Genomic DNA, 12,755 nt, shown 5'->3' on the forward strand with positions numbered 1-12,755 from the left:
TTCATTCATTCATTCATTTATCTGAGCATGTAGTATTTTCTAACCACTATGATATTCCTGGCTGTTTAATAAGGCATGGAGACCCCAAAGATAAAGACAGAGATCTTGTCCCCAAGCAGCTCAAAACAGAGTGAATGATCCAGGCAAGTAGATACTGATGTTGAATGTGAGACGCAAACACCTGAGTCAAACATCAAGGGCTTTGGAGACAGGGATGCTGTAGGTCTTGGGTAAATGGGAAAAGATTCCCCATTTGGGCTGAGTTGTAAAAAGTGCGTGGACTTTACCAGGTAGACAAAGGAGAGAAAGGCATTCCCAAGAGAGAGAATATAGGTTCAAAAGCTCAGAGATAAAAGAGGATGAGCCCAGTCTGAGAACCCAAATATTTCAGAATGACTAGAATGTAAGATACGATGCAGAGAGAGTAGGAAGAGATGAAAAAAGATTAAAAAATGTAAAACATAAGAACAGTGCTTTTTATGCTCTTCTTAAAGCTCAACATTCAGAAAACTAAGATCATGGCATCTAGTCCCATCACTTCATGACAAATAGATGGGGAAACAGTGGAAACAGTGTCAGACTTTATTTTGGGGGCTCCAAAATCACTGCAGATGGTGAGTGCAGCCATGAAATTAAAAGACGCTTACTCCTTGGAAGGAAAGTTATGACCAACGTAGACAGCACATTAAAAAGCAGAGACATTACTTTGCCAACAAAGGTCCGTCTAGTCAAGGCTATGGTTTTTCCAGTGGTCATGTATGGATGTGAGAGTTGGACTGTGAAGAAAGCTGAGTGCCAAAGAATTGATGCTTTTGAACTGTGGTGTTGGAGAAGACTCTTGAGAGTCCCTTGAACTGCAAGGAGATCCAACCAGTCCATCCTAAAGGAGATCAGTCTTGGGTGTTCATTGGAAGGACTGATGTTGAAGCTGAAACTCCAGTACTTTGGCCACGTGATGCGAAAAGCTGACTCATTTGAAAAGACCCTGATGCTGGGAAAGATTGAGGGCAGGAGGAGAAGGGGACAACAGAGGATGAGATGGTTGGATGGCATCACCAACTCGACGGACATGGGTTCGAGGAAGCTTTGAGAATTGGTGATGGACAGGGATGCCTGGCGTGCTGCGGTTCATGGGGTTGCAAAGAGTTGGACACGACTGAGCGACTGAATTGAACTGAGAGCGTGGAGTTCTCCCTAATGCAGTGGAGAGCCCACAGAATATCTGGGGCTAAGAAGTAACAGATCTTTTTTGTGTTTTAGAAAGATTACCCTGGGATGAGTTTGGAGGCATACAGGGTTAAAAACAAGGAGGTTTATTTAGAAGGTGGACTTAGGCTTGCAGACCCTTGTAACTATGAGACAGGCTCTGCCAAGAGAGTCTGCAGAGACACCACCCTCAGTGAATCCAAAGTCCAGGTTTAGATCCCTCAATTGCAGTGGATGGAGACAGGCTCTTTCTTCAGATAAATGTGCTCTGTTTCCTAGTACTTGACACAAAGAGAAGTGCCGGCCTCATAGAAATAATTAATCCCCATTTTTCTGCCACTGGGATAAACAAAGAAGGAGGAAAAAGAAATAGATGTTATAAAAAAATAAAATCCAAGGCAGATCAAAGGGGATGTGGCAGAGGATTCAGCAACTGCCACCCTTAAGCAAAGAACAGTAATGAAGAAATGAGTTTTGGCAGCCCAGCCAATGGGATATTAAAGAAATTAATCCAGAAGGGATGTAATGACCTGAAAAAAATGATGAGCAAAGACCAGAAGGATCAGAAGAGAGAAAAAGGGAGTAGGCAGGTAAGAGCCATTTTCTTCTCTGCCCTGCCTATTTGAAGGGTATCAGATTTAAGACCTCAGCAAAGAAAGAAGATATGAAAAAGCAAGCCAAAGAATTGATTCAACAAAGTCATTTAAATTTCTCATTCTTCTTATTCATTTTTCTTGTTAAGGCAAAGAATGGTATTTTAATTTACTGTCATAACAGAGGAACTGGCTATTGATAAAGGCAGACTGGTTCAAGAATGATGAAGTTCCACTAAACTCAGGAGGCATTTTCAGATGCTTTGTTTTTCCAGCTAAAGATGAGAGTTGCTTTTGAGACTCAGACCTTTAATATAATGTATGTTGATGGTTTTTATTTTTTCATTCCAGAATGGACTTCAGTACAACAGGGAATTAAACTGAAATCATTAAATTCTTTCTACTTAGCACTTTAGAGAACACTTCTATCCAGCCTGTGTAAGGTTAGTGAATACTATAATAAACTGTTAACACTGAAGTCTTTGGGATTTATCTGATTTTTAAATGATTTTTCCGCGTCATTAGGTGGTCTTATTTTCTTTTGGTTCTGTGAGTTGAAGGTAAACTTGATGGTCTAAGAATATTTTCCTAACCAAAGCCTCTCAAATGAACTTGAAATGGCATGGCCAGGAACAAGAACAGGTCAGCATTTGTAGTAAGTTCTGAGCAAAAGCTGCACAGATTCAAATTCTCATTTATTAACTGGTTTGTGCTTTTTACACAGTTTGATATTTCTTCCTTTGGCCTAAAGTGAGGGTACTCATTGTGGGAAATTTAAATGGGCCATTCAGTCCCAAGTTTTTAAAAAACATCCATCCTTACCCATTATTTTTATGAATCAGGAAACTGTGTTACCAAAAGTTCTGATTATTGAAGAAACTGCAGAATAAACCTCAAACATAAGGAACCCTCCAATAATTTGACTTCAGTAATCAATACTGTGCTCCAGAATATAAAAAAAAAAGATATGTATTTATAACATTATGGCCATTAACCTTTTTTTCTGGCTAAAATATCTTTCTAGTTCTTATATTCTCAGCATTGGTTAAGTCTGCCTGTCATCTGATTTCTAGAATTTTAGCCTCCGTTGGCCCTACTCCAGTGTCTCCACCCCAGTTACCACCCACACTGAAGAAAAGATGTATACCCACTGCCCATAAGTCAAGGTAAGGGAGCATTTGCCAAGAAACCTGCCCTTCACCAGAAGTGGGCAAAGGGGCAGCCTCAGCAGACAACCTCCCAAGGGCTTTGTTTTGTGGTTGGAGGCTGTAAGAATGTTCTCGGCTTCCAAGGGGAGGGAGCCCTGACCCAGCTTTCAGCCAGAGCCTGCTGCTGCAGAACTAATTACCAGTGTGAAAAAAAGACTCGATTCAGGTCAGTGTTTCCTCAAACATTGTTTACATTTGATTTTAAATCCATACAATGGCAGAATTGACATTTGCAGCTCACGACCACATTCATTTGCGAGGTTTTATGTTATTTTATTTTCTGGTTAGAAATGTTTGAGGAGGCATTTATCACTAAAGCCGTGGCCTTTGCTCCTGGAGCTTTGCCTCCCAAGTACAATAACAAAAACTGCTAATTAAAGAGGGAAAACATTCAGGAGTGATCACAAAGGACATCCCTTCCTCATCAGCACAGAACAATGGGCCTGCTCCTTCGAGCCTCCTCACAGGAGGCTTAGTCCTGGGAAGCCAGCTCTACCCGGCCAGGGCTTCACTTAATTCTACTGGCTTAAGAACATGACGGGAGATCCAAGGTAGACTGGCTTATGACAAAAACAAACCAAATCTCTGTGCTTCACTCCAACAGAAGTGCATTTCCCACAGCCTCAAAATCCATTGTGGATGGAGGCAACACGCTGGAGAAACTTGCCCCCACAAAGTGACTGTGTATTCCTCCTGAGAGAGGGACTGCCATCTTGTCAGTACACCGTCTGGAATATTGCCTTCTTTGTTCTATCCAAGAGGGGAAGAAAGTGCTAGTCTCACACTAGCACTTCAGTGCTTCATCCAGGAAGAAACATGGCACAGGAACTGGCCGTTAGTCACATGATACCACCCACCTGTCAGAGGGCGAGAGAACCTTGTTCTTCCACAGAGTAAATGAAGAGAATCTGACAAGGGTGAGCACTTACACGTGACACCTTACATATATATGGTCCTTCTCAGTGTATTTAACACTCCTATATTGTGTGGGATAGTTACTTTTTAAAGAGGGATACTTTCTTTCAATAAATTTTAAAATTCCTCAGAGATACTTCTATTTTCCTTTTCTCATTTCTTTGCTATTTCCATTGACATGTGAATTTTTTTTTCCTACCAAATGTCAGATAAGTCAGTTAAGAAAATTGATTTTTTCAAGAAAGAATATTCTTATATGCTTAACATTGTTCTCAGAAATACATTTTTGTACTCTCTACCACCATAAATGTTATCCAAAGCACAATTTTATGACCTCTATGTTACAGACAAAATGAGACTCGAAGGCAGTGTGTTTCCAAAGCCCTCTGAATTAGGACCTTCCATTTTATATACGAAAAAACTAAATTATAAAGAGGTTACATAAATTGTCGAAGGTCACATAGCTAACCAGTGGCAGGGTCAGGATTCAACCCAGATATCCTGGCTATACTTTCCACTTTAAACCACAATGCTATACAACCTTATCCACATACACACAAAAAATCGAACATTGCTGTCTATTGAAGAAGGAGTTAAGGAACATGAGTTTGGAAGACAGAGAATGTATGCTGGAGGGTATTTTGTGCCATCCTAAGAAAGCTGGGTTAGTCCTCTAACCTAGAGGCCTGCAAAGTTTTTCTGTAGAGTTAGATAGTAAATATTTCAGCTTTTATAGACCCTATACTAACTACAAATATCTAATGCTTCTTCATTGTTCATGGTTTTTTTTTTCATGTATGGAAGAGTTGAGCCTGTACATGAGTTTTATTTGCATAAAAACAGGTGATGGGCCAAACTTCATTCACGGGTCATAGTTTTCTCTGCTATAAGCAATGAAGGACCTTGGAGAATTCTGACTGAGCACTGAATTTTCAGACTTGTGGTGGGTGGATGATATTTGTGGTAGATGGGATGGTGAGAGGCAAGAGAAAAAGAAAAGAAAGTGAAGTCACTCAGTTGTGTCTGACTCTTTGCAACCCTGTGGACTGTAGCCTACCAGGCTCCTCCATCCATGGGATTTTTCAGGCAAGAGTACTGGAGTGGGTTGCCATTTCCTTCACCAGGGGATCTTCCTTACCTAGGAATCAAAGCCACATTTCTTGTATCTCCTTCACTGGCAGGTGGATGCTTCACCACTGTGCCACCTGGGAAGACCATGCGTAAGAAATGATGGATGCCCACAGGGAGGCAGTGGCAGAAGGAAGCAAAAGAGGGTGTGGGCAAGAGAGCCCTTGGGCTGGTACAGCTGATGATATTTGTCAATTAGGTATGTGAGCTAAAGGAGGTGAATAAATTCGGGAGGTCGATGGGTGCAGAGCAGCACCAGGCACCTCTTAAGGAAGATCAGAGAGGGTAAAGGAAGCTGAAAGGGAGACATACTTGGAGCGGAGCAAGTCTGATGTGTCAAGAGTGGTCTGATGCAGTTGCCCATTAGGCACTGTAACATTTCTGTTTGGGACATGGGAGAGATATCTGAGTGGGACATGTGGGCTCAGAGTCAACAGATGGATTTTAAGTTATGAGAGTAAATGAGACAACTCAGGAAGGAGGCTAAAGAAAGGTTGATCAAAGACCCATGATATCAACATTTAAGTAAATATCAGTATTTAAGGATGTTATGGAAAGAGAGACACTTGAAAAGAAGACCAAGGAGCTCAGTGAAGAAACTTATTAAGGGGAAAGATTAAGAAGGATAGAGAGGTCAGCAGGGCAAATGCTGCAAGGAAACCAAGTAAGATGATTGAGATGTGTCCACAAAAGTTGACCATCAGAGGATCATTAGTGGCATTAGAAGTTATGTCAGACTGGAGAGGAAGTATGCCAACTTGCAAAGAATTCAAGAGAAAGAGAAAAGCAGTTCAGGTGTAAGGATCTGTGCATCGAGTGATGGGAAGAACCCACAGAAGCAAAAGAGAGGGACCTTTGAAGATACAGGCAAGAAAGAGAGACATAGCTCACTGAAACCAGATTCCTGACAGGTGTAGTGTAGAATTCAGAACTCAGGGAAATGGACTCACTTTAGGTGTGAGAATGCAGAGAAGCAGGAGGAATGCTCAGTGTCACAGAGACTGATCTCAGAAACGGACAAGTGTAATGGTGAGGAAATTCAGAGCTGATGAAGCTTTCTTTGGTCTGTGAACAAGAAGCAGTGCCTTCAGTCAGTTCAGTCAGTTCAGTCGCTCAGTCATGTCCAACTCTTTGCAACCCCATGGACTGCAGCACCCCAGGCCTCCCTGTCCATCACCAACTCCCAGAGTTTACTCAAAACTCATGTCCGTTGAGTCGGTGATGCCATCCAACCATCTCATCCTCTGTCGTCCCCTTCTCCTCCAGCCTTCAATCTTTCCCAGCATCAGGGTCTTTTCCAATGAGTCAGTTCTTTGCATCAGGTAGCCAAAGTATTGGAGTTTCAGCTTCAGCATCAGTCCTTCCAATGAATATTCAGGACTGATCTCCTTTAGGATGGACTGATTGGATCCCCTTGCAGTCCAAGGGACTCTTGAGTCTTCTCCAACACCACAGTTCAAAAGCATCAATTCTTCGTCACTCAGTTTTCTTTATGGTCCAACTCTCACATCCAAACATGACCACTGGATACATAGCTTTGACTAGACAGACCTTTGTTGGCAAAGTGATGTCTCTGCTTTTCAATATGCTGTCTAGGTTGGTCATAGCTTTTCTTCCAAGGAGCAAATGTTTTTTAATTTCACAGCCGCAGGGCCTTAAGTACCTGTATATCTGTATATTAGGTACCTGTACATCTGAAGAGTCAAGAAAGGTGAGGGACAGGGTAGTGCACAGGGTCAAAGAAGCCACCATCCATCAGTAGCTGTAAGTGAGGAAGTCCAGACATTCTTTGCAAGGGTCTCTGTGTGTGGCAAAGGCAGCTTCCACCACCTTTGAAAAATTTTGACTAAAGGTCCTCTTAGAGTAGTCCCAGTAGCTCTTTGATCTCCTTGATATACAACCAGTAATTCTCTCACTGCAACGTTTCTTCATAGGATGGTTACGGTGCCTGTGATTCCACCATTAGAATGTGTCTCTGTGATTAGGTGACATCTTCAGGTTGGGTTTCCCTGGTGGCTCAGATGGTAAAGCATCTGCCTGCAATGCGGGAGACCCGGGTTCAATCCCTGAATCAGGAAGATTCCCTGGAGAAGGAAATGGCAACCCACTCCAGTCCTCTTGCCTGGAAAATTCCATGGATGAAGGAGCCTGGTGGGCTACAGTCCATGGGGTCTCAAAGAGTCGGACACGACTGAGCGACTTCACTTCCCTCACTTCAGGTTGAGAACTCACAGTATAGAGGGATTAGTTGACAACTAGCTGAAGACAAGAAGGGTGGGCTGAGCCTCAGAAGAGTGTGACTGTGGTTTGGAAACCAGGAGAAGATAAACTGTCTTAAAGTTCAAGTTCACTTCCTTCATACGGAGACTTGTGCTGGCCTTGGGTGTGGGGTGGTGGGCATGTGGCTGTTTGTAATAAGCCTCACAAAGCATACATCCTTTGCAGCCTTGCAGTACCCATGGAAGTCAAGCCTCTGAAAGGGAAAAATACTACTAGTTATTTATGAAAAGATATTTTAACAACATCCTGTAAAAAAAAGGCAGGGTGGCTAATGTGGGAGGAGAGGTTTACCTCTATGGGAATAGCAGTCTTAAGAGAAGTGTTTCTATTGTTTTCAGAGATCAGCGAGACAAGTTAGTCCTGGAAGAAGGAAACACATTCTCAGCAGGAATCCACTGCAGTGCTGGGGTCCCTGGGAAGTAGCAATCTGACAAGGGTGTTGATGAATCTGTGCTTTGCAGTACAGTCCTCATATACAAACACTTGAATAGGCTGGGAGTAGAGTCATGCATTATGTCCCATTCTGAGGAGTGGATGGGGAGCACTGATGGGATGGTCCTGAAATGAAGAATCCTGACAGAGCCTCAGGTTTTCATCCTGTGTCCTCAGATCCTGCAGAGCAGACACAGAGGATGAAGGTTCGTTGAAATGGGCCCAGGGAGGGTCTCAGTGAAGAGGTGGCTCAGAGAGCCTTTCCTCCCCGCTACCTCTTTCTCTCCCTCCTTCCCTCCATTCCTGCCTTCCCCCTTCCCTCCCTCCTTCCTTCAGGTGCCCTGGGTGAGGTTCTGCTTACTGCAAACCTAGTTCTAACACAATACTTTGAACTCAGCATCTCGTTCTAATTGACTGTGAATATGCCTTCCCTTCTCCCTGGACTCTAAGCACCCAGAGACTGGCCTCTGCCCACCTCTTTCAGTCCCTTTCTCTTGTTCCCTAAGTGCTGCACACCTAGAAGGAATATCAAAAACATATTTGTGAATTGAAAGACATATGGGAACTTTGCAAAGCAAGGATGTCTTTGAATCGCCAATTTCTTGGCTAATTAGACATAAAATTAGAAAAGCGGCTAAAAACGACAAATATTAGACTCTGAATCCTCTTCAAGATGTATAATAATGTGTGGAGCAGCAGGAATCTTTATTCTCATCCTCTGAAAATATAATTACAAAGCTAGAGAGGACTAGAAGAATCATTTGCTCAAGTCTGCCCTGCCTCCAGGTAGGCTATATTAAATTATCTCAGACAGATGAAAGTCTATCCTCCCTTTATTTCAAAAAATGAGATTTTAATTCCCCCATTCTAGTGTAAAAAAGGCCTCAGCCAAGCATATCATCCTGATTTCTTCTCTAAAGTCCACCTGGCACACATTTTAAGTTACAATAGCACCAGCTGGATAAGATTCCTTTTATCATGATCTTACAAATTATATGTATAAAAAGAACATATGACCAAACCAGGTTTCAGGTGTGAAACGTGATGGTAAAAGGACGCGATAAGATGGTTCTTTAAGCCACTATATATACATTAGTCTCTTTTCAATCCCTCTTGTCCACATTTGAAATTCTAGGAAACAGGGATATATCTATTTATTCCTTTTTCTGTTGCCATGAGAAATTTAGATCTGAATTTGTAAACAGCAGTAATAATTCCTACTAATAACCAGAAGAAACTGAATGGACCGGCAGGAGAAGAGGACGGTGAGGTAAGGATCAAAGTCATAGTGGGGAAGCCTCGAGAGATTGGGGGACCAAGGAAAAACTAGCAGAGACTGTCCACATCATGGATGTAGGAGCCGGGGCACTCAGCAGGTGCTGCAGTCTCAGATTTGGGGGAGCTCTCTGAGGACCCTCACGTAGCTACTCCAGAGAGGTCAAGTATGTGCTCCTACTATCTGTTCCATGTCTTTTTTCTGAGCCTCCAATATTTTGGGGGGCTCCAAAATCACTGCAGATGGTGATTGCAGCCATGAAATTAAAAGATGCTTACTCCTTGGAAGGAAAGTTGTGACCAACCTAGATAGCATATTCAAAAGCAGAGACATTACTTTGCCAACAAAGGTCGGTCTAGTCAAGGCTATGGTTTTTCCAGTGGCCATGTATGGATATGAGAGTTGGACTGTGAAGAAGGCTGAGTGCCGAAGAATTGATGCTTTTGAACTGTGGTGTTGGAGAAAACTCTTGAGAGTCCCTTGGACTGCAAGGAGATTCAACCAGTCCATTCTAAAGGAGATCAGTCTTTGGTGTTCTTTGGAAGGAATGATGCTAAAGCTGAAACTGCAGTACTTTGGCCACCTGATGCGAAGAGCTGACTCATTGGAAAAGACCTGATGCTGAGAAAGATTGAGGGCGGGAGGAGAGGGGGCGACAGAGGATGAGATGGTTGGATGGCATCACCAACTTGATGGACATGAGTTTGAGCAAGCTCCAGGAGATGGTGATGGACAGGGAAACCTGGCGTGCTGCAGTCCATGGGGTTGAAAAGAGTCAGACACAACTGAGTGACTGAACAACAACAGTCAGATTTCAGAAATGGATTTCCATAACTAGGAGGGTAAACAAAAAACAGAGAGGCGTCAGATATCTGGAAAGAGGAGCAAAAAGGAATATAAGTTACATATTAGGATAAAATGCAACTTGATAGATTTAAAAGAGTAGAGCTTCCAGGGTCAGCTGGGTTCAGACCCCAGTTCTGACATGTGTGTGTGAGCTGGACAAGGAATTTGTTCTCTTTAGTCCTGCATTTTCCATCCATAATAGGGATAATGGTATTTTTCTTACAGGGTTTTATGATAATTGAAGGAAATAATAAATGTCTGCAATGCAACATGTGCTCAGATAATAGCAGTTATTTCTGTACTACTTATAACAAAGAAAAACATATTTATCAGTAGCTTATTAAAGCTTAGCAGGAGGGAGACCCTGAAGGAGGTAAATAGTAAATTTATGGTACAGCATTAATTATTACTTATTTAGGATGTGGAAAATAGCACTGACAACATCTGTTTTATTGTTGTATTTCAGTAAAGGTAAAGAATAGGTATGAGATTCCTCTTACCTTTACTTGCAACCTCCATTTCTCCATAAGGTCCTGTTTTCCTCCGATGGGAATTCTACAGTGAGGGCATGGTGGATGCAGTGTGCCCACCCAGATGCACCCCTGTATGACCCGACGCTCACTCCTCCAGCTGCCAGGCCTGTGGGCAGCTGAAGACCCCCAGCTAAGACCCTTCCCAGGAGAGAGTGGCCCTCAGTCACGGGAGCTGCCTTACCTAAGGCCATGCCCTGCCCAGAGCACCCATGCTTAGTACAATTTGTCATCAGTTTACAAAGACCCAGCCGCCCTGGCCTCCATTTGGAGCAACTCAGAAGGGTCCACATGGGCTGAGCTTTTGTTGCGACTGAATTGTCATCTGCTTCTCCTCCGCCCCAGCCTGGCTTCTGTACACCCCAGAGGGTGGTCCTGAGAGTTTGTCCCAGGCTCCATCTCAGAGTTTGTTTCCCACAACCCAAGCAGGGACAGAGGGTTTCAGAGGAAAGTTGCCTTTGGAGAGAGACCCCCAGGACTGCAGAGAGGAAAAAGAGAGGGATCTGGGGAGTGGTGGGTGCCTGCATGTCCCAGGGGTCCCTGACTCTAACGTCATCATTGTGATAAAGCTGGAGGTGGGCCAACAGAAGAACTCAGAGGATGAAATGTGAGGTGACTTGGTGTGAGCGTGGAAGATTCCAGACTCAAAAGGCCCACAAAATAGTACACGTCTCTAGGGGAAACTCAAGCTCAGAGAGAGAGGAGGGCTCACAGTCACGCCCACCTGGTCCAGCTGCATGGGTGTGATGCCATGTCAGCCTAAGGTGGGTTACCACTAGGCTAATATCTCATTCAGCAACAGTTTTCTTTAGAAGTTTGCCCTCGACTCTCCAGTGAAAATCAAAGGGAAGATGGAATTTATCTGATTTGAGTTCTCTTTATCAGCTTTTTCCCCTGGGCCAAAACAATTCCACAACAACACTTAGTCCCCTTTTAGTTTTCTATTCTTCAGCCAAGAAACTGGAGCTGCTTATTGTGACCTCTACAGCTCGTCAAGTTAGTATTATTATTATTCTAAACTTTTATGTTATAGCAAAGGGTTATGAAGAATTTATAAACTCTGCAGATTCTGGCTTATAGCTTAAAGGGCATAAAGGCGACATGCCACCAATTCTATGCCATTTTTTAAAGGCCAGATTTTATACTGTACTGTAAAAATTCTCACCAGGTGTGCTGTAAACATGAGTGTTTGCGAGTTTCCTGGCTGGCTTCATAATTTGGGGTCTATTGAGCATTTTATTATTTCTAGCTAATAGTAGACTTATGTTTCTGGTGGCACTTGGAGGCAGTGGAGAGTTTGATAAAACCAGGTCACTTCCTCCAGAAGCTGATGGTCAAGGCTCACCTGACCTGTCTAGGGTTCTTCCTGTGAATGATTTGAATGAAAGTCTTTGTTCTCCCTTTGCAGAAGGTGAAACTTGTTTTCTTCTGTCTCCTCACCCCATCATAAGGGCTTTTAAGTTAATAAGAAATCATCAATGTGTGCATTATTCAACAGTTCTGACAGATCATTCTCCCATCAATTAAAGTCACTAGAGTTAGAATTAGAAACCACCCAGGGTAGGAGAAGGAGAGAAAGGAGTCTGCTCAGAACCACTGCTGTCTGCTCTAAGAGGTGTGAGTTCAGAGGTACCAACAGGCCCCTCTCAGCTTCCTATGCTGTCCATGGTGGGGCAGCTGGGGTCTAGCTTAGCCCTGAAGCCTAGAATAGTGTCAGCTGGCTGGAGCTCTAACTCAGACACTTTCCTCCTAGACCTGGTCTACACCTGCTCCTTGAACCAGCCAAGAGTCGGTGGAGAGAACAGAAGAGATGGCTGGTCCCCAGGAGCAAGTCGTCACCCACAATGTGGGAGAACGTGTGTATCAGCTTGCCAGACTGCTGGAACAAAATACCACCAACTGGGTGGCTTGGAACCCCAGATATGTACTCTTTCACAACTCCAGAGGCCAGACATCTGAAATCAAGAGGTTGGCAAGGCTATGCTCTCTTGAAGGAGCTGGGGCAGGGTCTGTTCCCGGCCTCTCTCCTTGTAGGTGGCTTGTAGCTTTGGCTTGGAAATGGCCATATTTTTCCTCCATCTCTTTGCATTGCCTTCCTTCCTTCTAGGTCCAAATCCCCCCATTTAATAGGGGCAAAAGTCACAATAAATTAGGACCCACACTAATGACATTGCTTTAACTTGATTACCCCTGAAAAGACTCTGCCCAAATCGGTCACGTTCTGAGGTGTGGAGGTTCAGTACTTCTACAGATCGTTTTAGGGGGCACAGTTCAATCCATAACAGCTGGCAAATGGTCCAGCTCTGATAACAGAGAGGTTGACCTTCACTCAGTTATGGAG

Source organism: Bos mutus, chromosome 14 (genome assembly GCF_027580195.1).
Source record: "Bos mutus isolate GX-2022 chromosome 14, NWIPB_WYAK_1.1, whole genome shotgun sequence".
NCBI classification, from domain to species: domain Eukaryota; kingdom Metazoa; phylum Chordata; class Mammalia; order Artiodactyla; family Bovidae; genus Bos; species Bos mutus.